The sequence below is a fragment of the Hylobates moloch genome, unplaced genomic scaffold (genome assembly GCF_009828535.3).
Source record: "Hylobates moloch isolate HMO894 unplaced genomic scaffold, HMol_V3 SCAFFOLD_28, whole genome shotgun sequence".
NCBI classification, from domain to species: domain Eukaryota; kingdom Metazoa; phylum Chordata; class Mammalia; order Primates; family Hylobatidae; genus Hylobates; species Hylobates moloch.
In genome coordinates, this window is record NW_026652303.1 from 3,660,095 (window position 1) to 3,674,577 (window position 14,483).

The 14,483-nt window shown below is 50.4% G+C and overlaps 1 pseudogene; it reads right to left on the reverse strand.

Moving 5' to 3' along the window:
• Positions 1–10,617: 10,617 nt before the first annotated feature.
• On the reverse strand, positions 10,618–12,398 carry LOC116463158 (multimerin-2-like; annotated as a pseudogene).
• Between the last annotated feature and the right edge of the window lie 2,085 nt (positions 12,399–14,483).

Genomic DNA, 14,483 nt, shown 5'->3' on the forward strand with positions numbered 1-14,483 from the left:
GTTCCCCACTGTCAGGGCATTCTGCTGGCCTGTTCCTCCTGGGCAAAGGGCCAGCCACCCTTCAAAGCCAGGTACAAATGCCCCCTCCCATGTGTGTCCCTTATGTTCCCACAATACAGAACACCCTCCTGCTCCCTGAGACCTGGGTCCACAGTGAGCGCATCCAGAGTTCCCTGTGTGACAACTGCTCACACAATTTAATTTGTGTGTGTGAGCATGTGTGTGACAGACTCTTACTCTGTCATCAGTCTGGAGTGCAGTGGCACGATCATAATTCACTGAATCCTCAACCTCCTGGGCTCAAGGCTTCCTCCCCACTCAATATTGGAGAGTGTGGGGCAAGGTAGTTTGAACCACTAGCTGAGCCGTCCTCTTGTTACTGTTTCCTATGCCCTGGCAGATGCCTCAGTAGTATTCACACTCCTGAATTTACCATGCCCTGTGTTAGACTGGTCCAGGGGCTGAGTGGGTCTCGGCTGTGAGTGCAATTGGGGCGAGTCATTCTGCCAGGATTGGGAACTGTGCTACTTGGGAAAGCTTTCTCATCACCCACCCCAATCCTGTCCCAGATGGGAGGAGCAGTGAGCGCCGTGTCCAAGCTCCCTGCCTTCCCAGTGCTCCCAGCATCACATGAGCTCCTCCCCAGATGGTGTGGGGTCTGAGCTCTCCATGTTCACCATGCTCCCACCATTGGCTCCCCATTTCACTGCCCTCCCAACATCATCCCAGCCCCTCCAGGGTCACTGCCTGACCAGGTGGGGGTTGGGTGAAGAGACAGAGGTCAGGGCAAGACTCCTGGTCCAGTCAGACTTTAGGTTCCTCTCTGAAACGTGACTGCATTCCACATCCTGTTCCTCTGGCAACCTCAGTTGGGATCATCTGTAGGGCAGTGTAGAATCTTGGCCGGTGATGACCAATTGCTGCCACCATGGCTTTTCAAGTATATTGATTTTTCCTAAAATGGATAAACAGACTGGCAATAAGTTATGGAAATACTGTTTTCTTTATTAACAGTAGATATGTGTTTCTGTATCAATTCTGGCTTTTAAAACAAATATAAGCCCATAGGCACTCTGCTGAATGCAGATTCTATCTCAAAATAACACACTTTGAAGACCTTCCAATACCCGCACATACAGATTTTTTCCTTTTTATCTTTGCACATTACATAGAATGACTGCATCACAACAAAAGTAACCAGTGTCTGTGTCTGAAGATCCAGACGGTCTCCAGTGACTTTTAGAGAAACGAAATGCTGCAGAAACTGTGCTTGCATGAATCACAATTTCATTGTGTAAAATAGATTTCCAGACACAGAATTGCTGTGCAAAGTAATGCACCTTTAAAGCGTCTCATGTCACGGATGGCAATGCTGGCGACACTCTTGTCTGTGATTGAAGACCCAGCTTGGGCAGAGGATGGTGAAACATCTGCTGTAGAGGGAGGGGAAACTGGTACAGGCTTCCTGAAGGACAGGGTGACAGGGTTCATCAAGAGTCAAAAATACCCAAGTCTGAATGAAGAATACGTATTTATATTTGTTTGAAACGGCATAAAGACTCCCTGGAAAGATGAGAAGAATCAAATAAACTTTCCTCCCTGGCGTGTGGCCAATGAGAGTGGACGCAGGCAGGGGTGGGGGAGACTTTCACACATGACTTTTCACGGTTTTGATTCTGAAACAGGTGAAAATGTGGAGACGAAGTAGTAAGGAAGAGTGGGGCCGAGAGTCCCAGGTACGGTCTCATGGTGGGCTTGCCTGATCTGTTGGGGGCCACTAGGGTCCGGGGAGGGGAACCCGGGCAGCAGCGTGCGGGTCTGCTGCAGTGACGAGGCACTGGTTCTAGATATTTACCCAACGGTGTTGTCACAAGGGGGATATTATAGGTGATTTCTGATTTCAACCACAGATGACTTTCGGAGACAGTTCGCACATGGGGTTTCAGTTTCGACCCTGCTGAGCCTCTCCGGGTTCTGCGCGTTCCTCCCAGGATGCCCGCTCCGCCCGAGCTCCGGACCCAGGTCCTGCCCAGTGGAGACCGCGGAGTGGGTGTCACGCTGCCCGCCGATGCTCTCGGGCCTCCGGGGTCGGGGGTGTCTTCTGAGCCCCTGGGTGCAGGTGAGTGTCTACAGGAAAGTGCAGGGAAAAATTAAAGGGCACGCAGCCCTGGGGGTACTGGAGGGTTTGTGTGGTGGAGAGCGGGTGAGAACAGAGCAGGCTGGTGGCTGGTGGGAGTTTCTGTGATTGTGTCCCTGTGGAACCCCACTTCACCCCTGTCCTGACCCCAGCTCGGGTTCCGGGGGCTCTGGTTTCTCCTTCCCGAGGGCGGGTGGGACTGCCGGGCTGCACTAGGGATCCCCGCTCCACGTCGCCCTCTGCAGCCCTCTGGCCCCTCCACTCTCCAGGGGTTCCTTTCCAGCCTCCTCTCTGACCGGCTCCTCCCCTCGGAGGGTAAGTAGTCTCCGGGAGCGGATCCGGCGGGAAGGAGACGCGGAGGGAAACTGAGCGGGGGCGCAGTCCGGGGAGATCGCACGGGTCCTTCCAGAAGCCTCCCCTCTTCTGAAGCCCGCAGTCCACAGCCCCCCACGGTGGGCCTCCGCGCCGCTTAGGCTCCATCCCTGAACTCACGGGCCAGCCCCGTCCGGCACCAGCCGGACAGCAGGAGCAGAAGCGGGAGGCGTAGAAGGAACGCGGGGCTGGCGGCCGCTGCCATTGGGGAGCTGGATCGTAGGGGACAGCAGAAGCGGAGCCCAGCCCGTGGATCACCTGGCGGCTCGCAGGCTGTCTGAACGCAGCCCTAAACGCCACAAAGTCTAGCACGCCTTCTGCCCCGCCCCTCGGAGGAAACACGCCCCCTTTGCCGCGCCTCTAGCCAATCAGGTGTCTCTCAGCCAAGTTACTCAACCAAGTCTACCCCACTTTCTTTTCTTTCTTTTTTTTTTTTTTTGAGACGGAGTCTCGCTGTCGCCCAGGCTGGAGTGCAGTGGCAGGATCTCGGCTCACTGCAGGCTCCGCCCCCCAGGGTTCACGCTATTCTCCTGCCTCAGCCTCCCTACAGGCGCCCGCCACCTCGCCCGGCTAATTTTTTTTGTATTTTTAGTAGAGACGGGGTTTCACCGTGTTAGCCAAGATGGTCTCGATCTCCTGACCTCGTGATCTGCCCGCCTCGGACTCCCAAAGTGCTAGGATTACAGGCGTGAGCCACCGCGCCCGGCCGTCTACCCCACTTTCTACTGCAGCGCTTGCGCACTTCCCCCTGCGTCAGCCAGTCAGACTTTGCTGGCTGCCTGCCCGGGACCAGTCCTGCCAAAGGCTTCTTTCCATGACCCCCTCATGTAATCATCACCGCAATTTTTTCATTTTGTGTTAATCCAATGTGGATACTGATGCACAGAAAGGTGAAGAAAATGCACAGAAGTGTTCAGTCGCGACAGGGTCTCCCTGTCCTCGCCCGGACCTGCGACACCCGCCTTTCCTCTCCCTGCGTTGCAGAGTGCCCCCCTCCCCGTCCTGTGCGCAGACCCAAGCCCAGTCCCATCCCCGCGGCCGCATCCCAAATCCCGAGTGGACGTGGTTATAGCCTGGGCTAGGTTGGTTGGTTTGTTTGGTTGGTTTTTCTTTCTTGTCTTTTTTGTCTTCGTGACAGTCTCGCTCTGCCGCCCAGGCTGGAGTGCAGCGGCGCGATCTGGGTTCACTGCAACCTCTGCCTCGCGAATTCGAACGATTCTCCTGCTTCAGTCTCCCAAGTAGCTGGGACCCCTGGGGTGCGCGCCACCAATCCCGGTTAAGTTTTGTATTTTAGTGGAGACGGGGTTTCACCATGTTGCCCAGGCTGGCTTTGGACTCCTGGGCTCAAGTGATCAGCCCGACACGGACTCTCAAAGCGCTGAGATTACAGAGGTAAACCACTGCGCCTGGCCTGGGGCTAGATTTTATTACAGAAGCACCAGGTTTTCAGAGGCTTCAAATAACATATTGTACACTAAACAATTGGTTAAGATAGAAAATTTTATGTTCTTTTTTTAACCAAAATTAAACAGCTTTAAAAATTATCTTAAAAACATATGTCTTGCTGGGATCTGCCAGCTGGGATCTGCCCAATGCGGATTCACATGAGGGGATTTCATTGGTGGAAACCCTGGGAGAACCGTTCAGCAGGACGCACTTCTGACCCCAAGTGCAGGAGGAGGGACAGGAGGTGGGGGAGGTGCATCCTGCACTACAGTGAATGGTGCTGGGACAACTGGATGCCACATGCAGAAGAATGAGGCGGGCCCCTTCCTTACAGCACGCACAAAAACTAGCTCTAGATGAATGGCAGATGCCCATGTAAGACATGAAACTATGAAAGTCTCAAGAAAATAGAGCAATAAATTTTTGTGACCCTGGATTTGGCAAAGGCTTCTTAAGTACTGTATGCCAATAGCACAGATGGCAAAATAAAAGGTAGTTTAATTTCATTTCATGCAAATATAAAACTTTTGTGCTTCAAAAAGGATTCCATTTAGAAAGAAAGAAAAAAAACTTGCAGAATGAGAGAAAATATTTGAAAATCATGTATCTGGTAAGGGACTGGTATCCTGAATATATAAAGAACTCTTGCGGTGGGCGGCAGGGCACCCACTCGTCGGTCTCCACTGGGTAGGACACGGGTCCGGAGCTGGGGTGCAGCGGGCGCCCTGGGAGGAGCGCACAGAACCCAGAGAACACGTGGCTGGGTGGAAACTGAAACCCTCAGGAGCCAACTTTCCCCAAAAGTCATCTGTGGTTGAAATCAGCAATCACCTGTAATATCATCCTTATGACAACACAGCTAGGTAAAAATCTAGAACCAGTGCCTCGTCACTGCAGCAGCCCCGCGCGCCCCCGCCCGGATTCCTCATTTCCAGACCCTCATGGCCCACAACAGATCTGGCGAGTATACTCGGTGACCGTCCCCGGGGCTCCAGCCCCACTCTTCCTTACTCCTTCACCTCCATATTCTCACTTGTTTCAGGATCGAAACCATGAAAATTATGTGTGAAAGGCTCTCCCGCCCCTGCCTGCGTCCACTCTCATTGGCCACAGCCTGGGACAAAACTTGATTGGATTCTTCTTATATTTCCAGGGAGTCTTTGCCGCCATTTCAAACGCATATGAATACATATTCTTCATTCAGACTTGGATATTTTTGACTCTTGGTGAGCCCTGTCACCCTGTCCCTCAGGAAGCCTGTACCAGTTTCTCCTCCCTCTACAGTGGAACTCTCCTCCGATGCCAAGTAGAATGAAGCAGAGGAGGATGACGAGGAGGCTTCAGGAACTGAGGGTGGTGGCCATGGCTTTAGGTTGAGCTGTGCCTGGGGCCACAGTGGGTAGTGCCAAAAGGGAAACACAAGAGTGACAGCCCTTGTCCAGGCCCCAAATCTGAGGAGACACCTCCTCAGCTCCTGCCAAGCCAGGTCATCCTGGAAGGCAGAGGTTTTGTCCCCTCCCCCTCGCTATGGGGCAGCCCCTGGGACAGGTTTTGGGGTAGGGAGAGGGGGTGTCCCCTGTCCTCAGGGAGCTCACACAGCTGCTGAGGGAAGCAAGGTGACAGCACACCCCACCATCCTGCTGTGGCAGAAGAGGAGGTGATGCCCCAGGGCAGGGGAGGGGAGGGTCTCAGGGCTGGCATTGGAGGTAGTTTTGATGGGTTTCCAGAAACAGACCAAGAAAGAGGAAAAGAAAAGTGGTCCTAGGAGGAGGGAACAACCTCCATGGCTCCACTCATCCCTACTGCTTCCTCCTATTAAGATTGGCGGGTCAGGAGAGGGGTAGGGGCAAGAGCAGCTACACCTGGTCTCCTCCACCACCCACGGTGGGGGGCACCCTTGGTGGGACCTGGTGAGCATGACAGACCCTGAGCCGTGGGGACCTGGAGCCTCTGCAGCCCCACAGAGACCAGGAGGAGCTGTTCAGCCGCTTGCAGAGACAGCCAGAGAGTGCTTCAAGGACTGCGTGAAGCTCTGGAGAAGCAGGGAGTTCAGGGCCCTCTTTTGTGAGGCATGAGATATTTAGGCAGGATCACGTCTAGAAAAGAGGCTGTCACTTTGGGTTATCAATGCTTTCACCTCCTTACCCCTTCCAGATCAGAGTGGGCAGGGACACAGAGCCAAAATATCATTCTGCCCTTGGAACCTCGCAAATCTCACATCCTCACATTTCAAAACCAATCCTGCCTTCTCAACAGTCCCCCAAAGTCTTAACTCATTTTAGCATTAACTCAAAATTCCATAGTCCAAAGTCTCATCTGAGACAAGGCAAGTCCCTTCTGCCTATGAGCCTGTAAAGTCAAAAGCAAGTTAGTTACTTCCTAGATACAATGGAGGTACAGATGTTGGGTAATTACAGCTGTTGCAAATGGGAGAAATTGGCCAAACAAGGGGGCTACAGGCCCCATGCAAGTCCAAAATCCAGTGGGGCAGTCAAATTCTAAAGTTCCAAAATGATCTAGCTCTTTTGACTCCATGTCCCACATCCAGGTCATGCTGATGCAAAAGGTGAGCTCCCATGGTCTTGGGCAGCTCTGCCCCTACGGCTTTGCAAGTTTCAGCCCCTCTCCTGGCTGCTTTCAAGGACTGACATTGAGTGTCTGTGGCTTTTCCAGGCACACAGTGCAAGCAGTCAATGGATCTACCATTCCAGAATCTGAAGGACAGTGACCCTCTTCTCACAGCTCCACTAGGCAGTGTCCCAGTGGGGACTTTGTGTGGGGGCTCCAACCCCATATTTCCCTTCCACACTGCCCTGGCAGAGGTTCTTCATGAGGGTGTCGCTCCTGTGGCAAACTTCTGCCTGGACATCCAGGCCTTTCTATTCATCCTCTGAAATCTAGGAAGAGGTTCCCAAACCTCTATTCTTGACTTCTGAGCACCTGTAGGCTCAACACCACGTGGAAGCTGTCAAGGCTTGGGGCTTGCACCTTCTGAAGCAACAACCCAAGCCATACCTTGGCCCTTTTTAGCAATGGATAGAGCAGCTGGGACATAGGGTACAAAGTCCCTAGGCTGCACACAGCAGGGGGACCCTGGGCCTGGCCCAGGAAATCATTTTGTGTTTTTGTGAGCCAGGCCATTTTTTCCTCCTAGGTCTCTGGGCCTGTGATGGGAGGGGCTGTTACAAATGTCTCTGACATGCCCTGGAGACATTTTCCCTATTGTTTTGGCGATTAACATTTGGATCCTTGTTACTTATGCAAATTTATGCAGCCAGCTTGAATTTCTCCCCAGAAAATGGATTTTTCTTTTCTATCCCATCATCAGATTTTTTGAACTTTTATGCGCATTTTCCTTTTGAAACTGAATGCCTTTAACAGCACGCAAGTCACCTCTTGAATGCTTTGCTGCTTAGAAATTTCTTCTGCCAGATACCCTAAATCATCTCCCTCAAGTTCAAAGTTCCACAAATCGCTAGGACAGGGGCAAACTGCCACTAGTCTCTTTGCTAAAACATAGCAAGAATCACCTTTATCCAATTCCCAACAAGTTACTCATCTCCATTTGAGACCACCTCAGCCTGGACTTCATTGTCCATATCATCATCAGCATTTTGATAAAAGCCATTAGACAAGTCTTGAGGGAGTTTCGAACTTTCCCACATTGTCCTGTCTTTTCTGAGCCCTCCAAACTGTTCCAACCTCTGCCTGTTACCCAGTTCCAAAGTCATTTCCACATTTTTGGGGATCTTTACAGCACTGCCCCACTCCCAGTACCAATTTACTGTATTAATTAGTTTTCATGCTGCTGATAAAGAAATACCTGAGACTGGATAATTTGTAAAGAAAAAGAGGTTTAATGGACTCACTGTTCCACATGGCTGGGGAGGCTTCACAATCATCATGAAAGGCAAAAGGCACATCCCACATGGCAGCAGGCAAGACAGAATGAAAAATCAAGTGAAAGGGGTTTCCCCTTATAAAACCATCAGATCTCATGAGACTTATTCACTACCATGTGAACAATATTGGGGAAACTGCCCCCATGATTCAATTATCTCTCACTGGGTCCCTCCCACAACATGTGAGAATATTGGAAGCTACAAATGAAGATGAGATTTGAGTGGGGGCACAGCAAAACCATACCACCCCTCAAAGGCACCCCTTTCCTCTCAGTAAAACCAAAGCCACCACAGAGGCCTAGGGAGCCCTGCACAGCTGTTCTTGACTCTGTCCTTGCTCGTTCATCTCCTATCCCTGGCATCCTTGCTGGTTCTCAGGGCCTGTTCCCCTGCCTCAGGGCCTTTGCATCACCCTCCCCTGGGCCTGGACTGTTCTCTCCTCAGAAGTCTACCCAGCTCACTTCCACACCTGTTCCTAAGTGACACAACCTTCCACACCTGCTGCCACCACCCTCCCACTTTGGAATCCTTTTATTATTATTTTCTTTGTTTAATTTTTAAATTTTGATATAATTGATGTAACACAAAATGTTCCATCTTAACCACATATATATCTATATCTATTTATCTATCTCTCTATCTATGGGCATCACTTTACCCCAAGGTTGGTCATTATTGAGAGGTATTTTTACAGTCCTCCTTCACTCCTTCCTCAGCTGCCTCCTGGTTAGAGATGCTAACAAGAATTCAGATGGCCCAAAGATACTGGAGGAAGTAAAAATGGTGAAGGCCATACACATTTTGGTTCACATTTGGCATGTTTGGGCCTTTGCTCTGTGTATGGCAAGGAGAGAAAGATATGAAATTAAAATTACAGATAAATACAAGGAATAACTGAAATGAAAGATGCTAATTTTCTTTCTCTTGTTGACTCAACCAAGTTTTCTTCTCCATTTCTGGCTGATAGAGACCAAGCGGGTTGGCTTTATTCCACTGTCCTCTAGTGGTTGGAGACTGCTTTCCAATACTGTCCAAATGTCACCTCCATCTTAAAGACTCCTTCTGGGAAAGATGACTTTGTAGCCAACAATTAGGGAGAAGAGAATAGGAAGCAGGAGAAAGGGTTAAAGTGCTGTAGAGAGGCAGGGCGCAGTGGCTCACGCCTGTAATCCCAGCACTTTGGGAGGCTGAGTGGGCGGATCACAAGGTCAGGAGATCGAGACCATCCTGGCTAATATGGTGAAACCCCGTCTCTACTAAAAATACAAAAAATTGGCCGGGCGTGGTGGCAGGCACCTGTAGTCCCAGCTACTTGGGAGGCTGAGGCAGGAGAATGGCGTGAACCTGGGAGGTGGAGCTTGCAGTGAGCTGAGACTGCGCCACTGCACTCCAGCCTGGGTGACAGAGCGAGACTCCGTCTCAAAAAAAAAAAAAAAAAGTGCTGTAGAGAAGCTTCCATCCACAGGAGGAGCACGCCACCAAAGCAGCTGTAGAATACACAGTATGGCAACGGGCTGGAGTCCAGGCCATGCTGTCTGAGAAGACATATCAAGCTCGGAACCAGGTCCCACCCAGAGAAGCAGTCCAGTCCTCCTTGTCATTGAGAAATAGCCAAACCCAGTGTGCTAGACAGAGACCACGTGCACCACACTCTCTCGCTGAAGCTTTCCAGGGAAGAGATAGACCAACAAGATGACCTGCAGACCATCCTTGGCCAGAGCCCTAGACCAAGGAGAGCTGGGCAAGTCCGTGATGTCCAATCAGAGCTGGGCCCAGGGTTCATGTCTTGAACATCAGGAAGCCCCTGAATGCAGTGCCTCGCTGGTTTCTGTTTGTTACCAATGCTTGGGTTAACTCCAACCACACTCTCTCACCCTTTCGCAGCTCAGCCATAGCAAAGGCGGCTGCTGTGCTTCCCGCTCGGTGGTACAGATCAGGGTCCCTGATGGAGCCCTCCAAACACCAGGTGCCTGGTTCCTGGCCCTGGGCCAAATTCAGTGCTCACTGCAAATGAGACACCAAATGCCGGCTTGGTAGTAGCCATGTTCAGGGAAGTTGCTGCTGTCAGTGTCGATGTAGCTAGTGTTGAACTTCAGTGTCTGCAGGGCAGCCGTCCTTTCTGAAAAACTGGCATAGAAGGCCACAGGGGAGCCTGACTGCCAGAGCTCAGTGTTCAAGGCATCTGGCACTGGCCCTTTGATATGTGTGTCTGCCAAAGGCTCAGCTTCTTTCCTGTCCCTCTTCCGGGGAACTTCCGGGCCTTTCTGCTTCTGCTTCCCTTTCCTGCTGGGCATGGCTTCCAGCTTCCCCAGATTTAGGCTGACACTGCTGTCACCAGCCCTTGGAAGTTTCCAAGGAGGAGCCGCTGGTGCTGTCCAAGCTGCACTTGGAGGCGGATCATGGAGGCCCCGAGGCAGGTGAGAGAGGTGGCTGGGCAGCCTTGCAGCACCACCCGAGCCGCTGAAGTCAGATCTCAGGAGCTGGAGCTCCTGAGCCAGCCCGGCCAGGGCTTCACACCACTTCTTCTGGGCCCAAGTGGTCGCCAGCTCCAGGTGCTCTGCCGGCCATGGGGGCTCTATGCCACGGCCCACTCGTGGCCTGCTCTAGGGCCGCCACCCTGGTAGCCAGCGAGTCCCAACCGAGCACCTCCTCCTTCAGGGCCAGGCAGATCTGCTCACAGGCAGGGGAAGCTGGCCGTGCGCCTCCTCCTACCTCTCCTCCATCACCTCCTCCCCAGAGAGGGAGGCCAGCAGGCCTCCATCAGGGCAGCCTAGGAGCTGTGCAGCTGCGCCGCCATCCAGGCTCCCCTGGGTCTCCTTCAAGGTGCATGGTGTCCCTGTGGCACTCCCGGATGGCCTCCAAGTGAAAGTAGAGCTTGTGGCAGCTGCCTCCTTGACGTACTTGATGAGGTCGGTGTGGTCGCCCCACAGGTGCTGCAGGGTGAGGCTGAGTTCCAGGAGCTGCTACTCCACCTCCACCTTGTTCGCCTCCATAATTAGAGGCTTCATCAGGACCACACACAGCTCACAGAGCACCCTGTGGTTCACCTCCATCTCTGGCTCCATTTTGCTGATCTGATGGAAGGTCTCGTCCAATTCGGAGCACAGCTCCTTCATCTCATCCATGTGCTGGGTCAGGGTAGCCCTCATATCCCTGAGGGGTGTTTTGCAATTCCTCCTCCCTGTAGGCCGAGGCCACATGCAGCACCCAGAGGTTCCTCTGCAGTTGGCCCAGCCTGGCCTTCAGGCTCTCCAGTTCAGACCTTGCCCCAGCCCCTGCCGTCACCACCACGCAGCTGCCATTAGTCCTTGGGGCCTCCTGGGTTTGGCCTCTTCAATTTGGTGTCCACATTGGCCTGGAACTCAGAGAGGGAGTGTACAGGGCAGAGCGCCGAGCATGCCATCAGTCCTCCACATCCTTTCGCAGCTGGCCCACTCTCTGAGCATTTTCCTGGATCTTGGCTTCAAATTTACCACCAAGCTCCTGGCAGTCAGCCCTGGCCACAGCACTATCCTGGACCATCGTGATGGCCTGGTGGTTGGCCTCCACATCAAGGAACAGATTTGTTATGTCCTGGGAAAAGCCATGCAGGCTTTCCTTTAAGCTCTTTCAGATGGGGCCGAAATGCACTTGCGGGAAGGCATCCATGTGGGGCAGCAGCACCTGCTCCAAGAATCTATCAGACAACTCCAGCTCTGTTTGATTTGCCACACTGCAGCTGTGAGGTTACTAGCCAGGGCTTTCCACGGGCCTGGTAGGCTGTCACCCCGGGGGAATGTCATCCTGGAGATCTCTCAGGAGGGATTCCTGCTGCTCCTGTCGCACTTCAGCCTCACTGATCTCCACAGCCAGGTGTCATGACTTTAACTTTCTGGCAGTCGGGAGCCCTGTGGACATGGCTGCTGTGAGTAGATGTAGAATTTCTCTGTTTTGCAAGCAGCTGTGAAGGTAACCAGCTAGGACTTCTGGAAAAGCATTGTTTTCACAGCCCCTTAATCCCAGGCTGGCTCCCTCTTTGTGCCTTCCCTTGGGGACCCCTGCTGGGTGCCTTCATCTCTCAGTGAGCTACTGAGAGGCAGGTGCCTGCCCAGAGTGAATGTGAAGCTCCTGCAGTCTGATTTGGGCCTGCACTTGGCCTGCCATGGCCCCAGCCTGCTGCCCTGCCACAGCCGGGAGCCATCTCAACCGTTTTCAAATGTAAAGGCATCTATTTAAAATGGCAGTATCTGTGCCTGCTCAGGCGATCCTCAACCTTCTTAACCTGAACTTTTTCCTCCTAAAGCAATGACCACTTTAAAACAGATAGCGTTAGCTTTTGGTTGCTATTGTAAGAAATTACAAATTTAGTGGCTTAAAATAACACAAATTTGTTCTCTTACCATTCTAGAGATCTGAAGTTGGAATGGGTCTCAGTGGGCTAACATCACTCTGCTGTCAGGGCTGTGTTATTTCAGGAGGCTCTCGGGGAGAACCTGTCTCCTCCTCGCCTCTTCCAGCTTCTCCAACTGCCCACATCCATGGCTCAGGGCCCATTTCCCCATCTTCAAAGGCAGCTCCATCAGACTAAGTCCTCACAGTGCCCCCCATCTGGTTCTCCCTCTTCCGTCTGCCTCTTCCTCTATAAAGATGCTGTGATTATATTGGACCCCCCAGGGAAATCCAGAAAAATCACCCCATTTGCAGGGCAGATAATAAGCAATCTCAACTCCATCTGCAGCCTTCACTCCCCTTTCCATGTAACCCAGTGGAGAGTTCCAGGAATTCACACCGGCATCCTCTGTGGTTGGCAGGAGGGGGTGGGGGTGGCAGGTGATTATTCTTTACAACACACATGCCATATAATTTATGTATATATCATTTTCATACCACAAAGATGGAGGAAGAAGCAGAGCAATATTGGAGCAGAGATTTTGCATCCTGTTAAAATTAAGTCTTTAAATATGATCTAGGTTGTGGTAAATTAAGATATTAATTGGAATCCCCTGAAATGACTAAGAAAATAACTTTTTTAAATAAAAAAGGAAAAAGAGACAATAAAAGAAGTAAAATGATGCAGTAGAAAGTATCTGTTTAACACAAAAGAAAGCAATAGTGGTGGAAAAGATGAGCAAAATGACATCGTGCATACGGAAAACTAAGAAAAAGGTGGCAGACATTAATTCTGTTCCACCTTAGCAGTAATTCCCTTACATGTCAAAGTGATAAACATTCAAAAGAAAAAACAAAGATTCTCAGAATGCATTTTAAAAATGATCTAAAGATACAATGTAGATCTAAAGATACAAGTAGTTTAAAAGTAAACACACGGAAAAGATAAAACACATCCATTGTAAACAAAGACAACTGAAATTGCTATTAATAATATCAGGCAAAATCATCTTTAAGACGAACAATTTTATAAACACTCTGAGAACCAATCGATGAAAGGGAAATTCACAGGGAAAGTCAGAAAATACTTTGAGATGAATGGAAACAAATACACAGCATATTATGACTTATAAGAAGCAGATAAAGCAGCACTTAAAGGAAAACTTACTGCTGTAAATGCCAATATACTGAGAAAGAACGGGATAAAGAAAGGATTATCTCAAACTAATAACTTGACATTTCACTTTAAGAAACTCAAAGAGCAAAGTGACCTAAGCCCCAAATAAGGAAACAGAAGGAAATAAAAATTGGAGTGTAAATAAATGAAATAAAGAATAGAAAAACATTGGCGAACTCAATAAAACCAAAAGTTGGTTCTTTGAAAAGATCAACCAAATTGTCAAACCTTAACCTAGAATGACCAGGTAAGTGGTGGAGGGATAAAACTCAAATGACTAACACCAGGAATAAAAGAAGAAACATCACAACCAACTTTACACCAACAAAAAGGATTATAAGGGAATACTATGTACAACTGTATGTCAATGAATTCAAGAACCTGGATGAAACGAACATCTTTCTTTTCCATTTATTTTCCAGTTATTATTGAGCCACTTTTGATTGTATCCTCCCCTCTCTATGAGAAAAGACAAAGGTTGATCACCAAAGACAATTTCAGACTCTTGTCAGGCCTAGGGACAGCGGCAGAGGCACCACAAGCTTCTCTGATGCCATAGATTGGCCTTCCCATGATCTGCCACTTCTCTAGACATTTACTGTTTTCTGTTGAAGATGCTGGAGTTCTAAGCCAGCACTTTAAGGATTACTTGTTTTCTCCAGGTGTTTTCTGTGTATATACAAGAGATGATAGATAGATAAATAGATAGATAGATAGATAGATAGATAGATAGATAGATAGTTAATAAACTCCTGTTTGTTTTTTTTCATGAAAATCATTTTTCCTCCCCTGCAGTACAAAAGCTTGTCAAGTGCACACTAATGAGCAGCTGATCTGGCTCCTCCAACCCATGAACTCTGTGCTTGGCTCTGTTTGGAAACACACTGAGGAGTCCGGCCTCTTTGGCTGCCACAGGACACATGTCCAGAAACACCTGTTAGGCATCTGTGGGTGACTCACACCTTCCTACCTGAAGCCTTATTGGCTCCTGTAAGTGCTAAAGAAACCCCTGGGAACAGGCTAGGCTGCCTGTTCCCACCGGATTTTAGGCCTGGAGACTTCTGGTGGGGGCAGCCCAGGC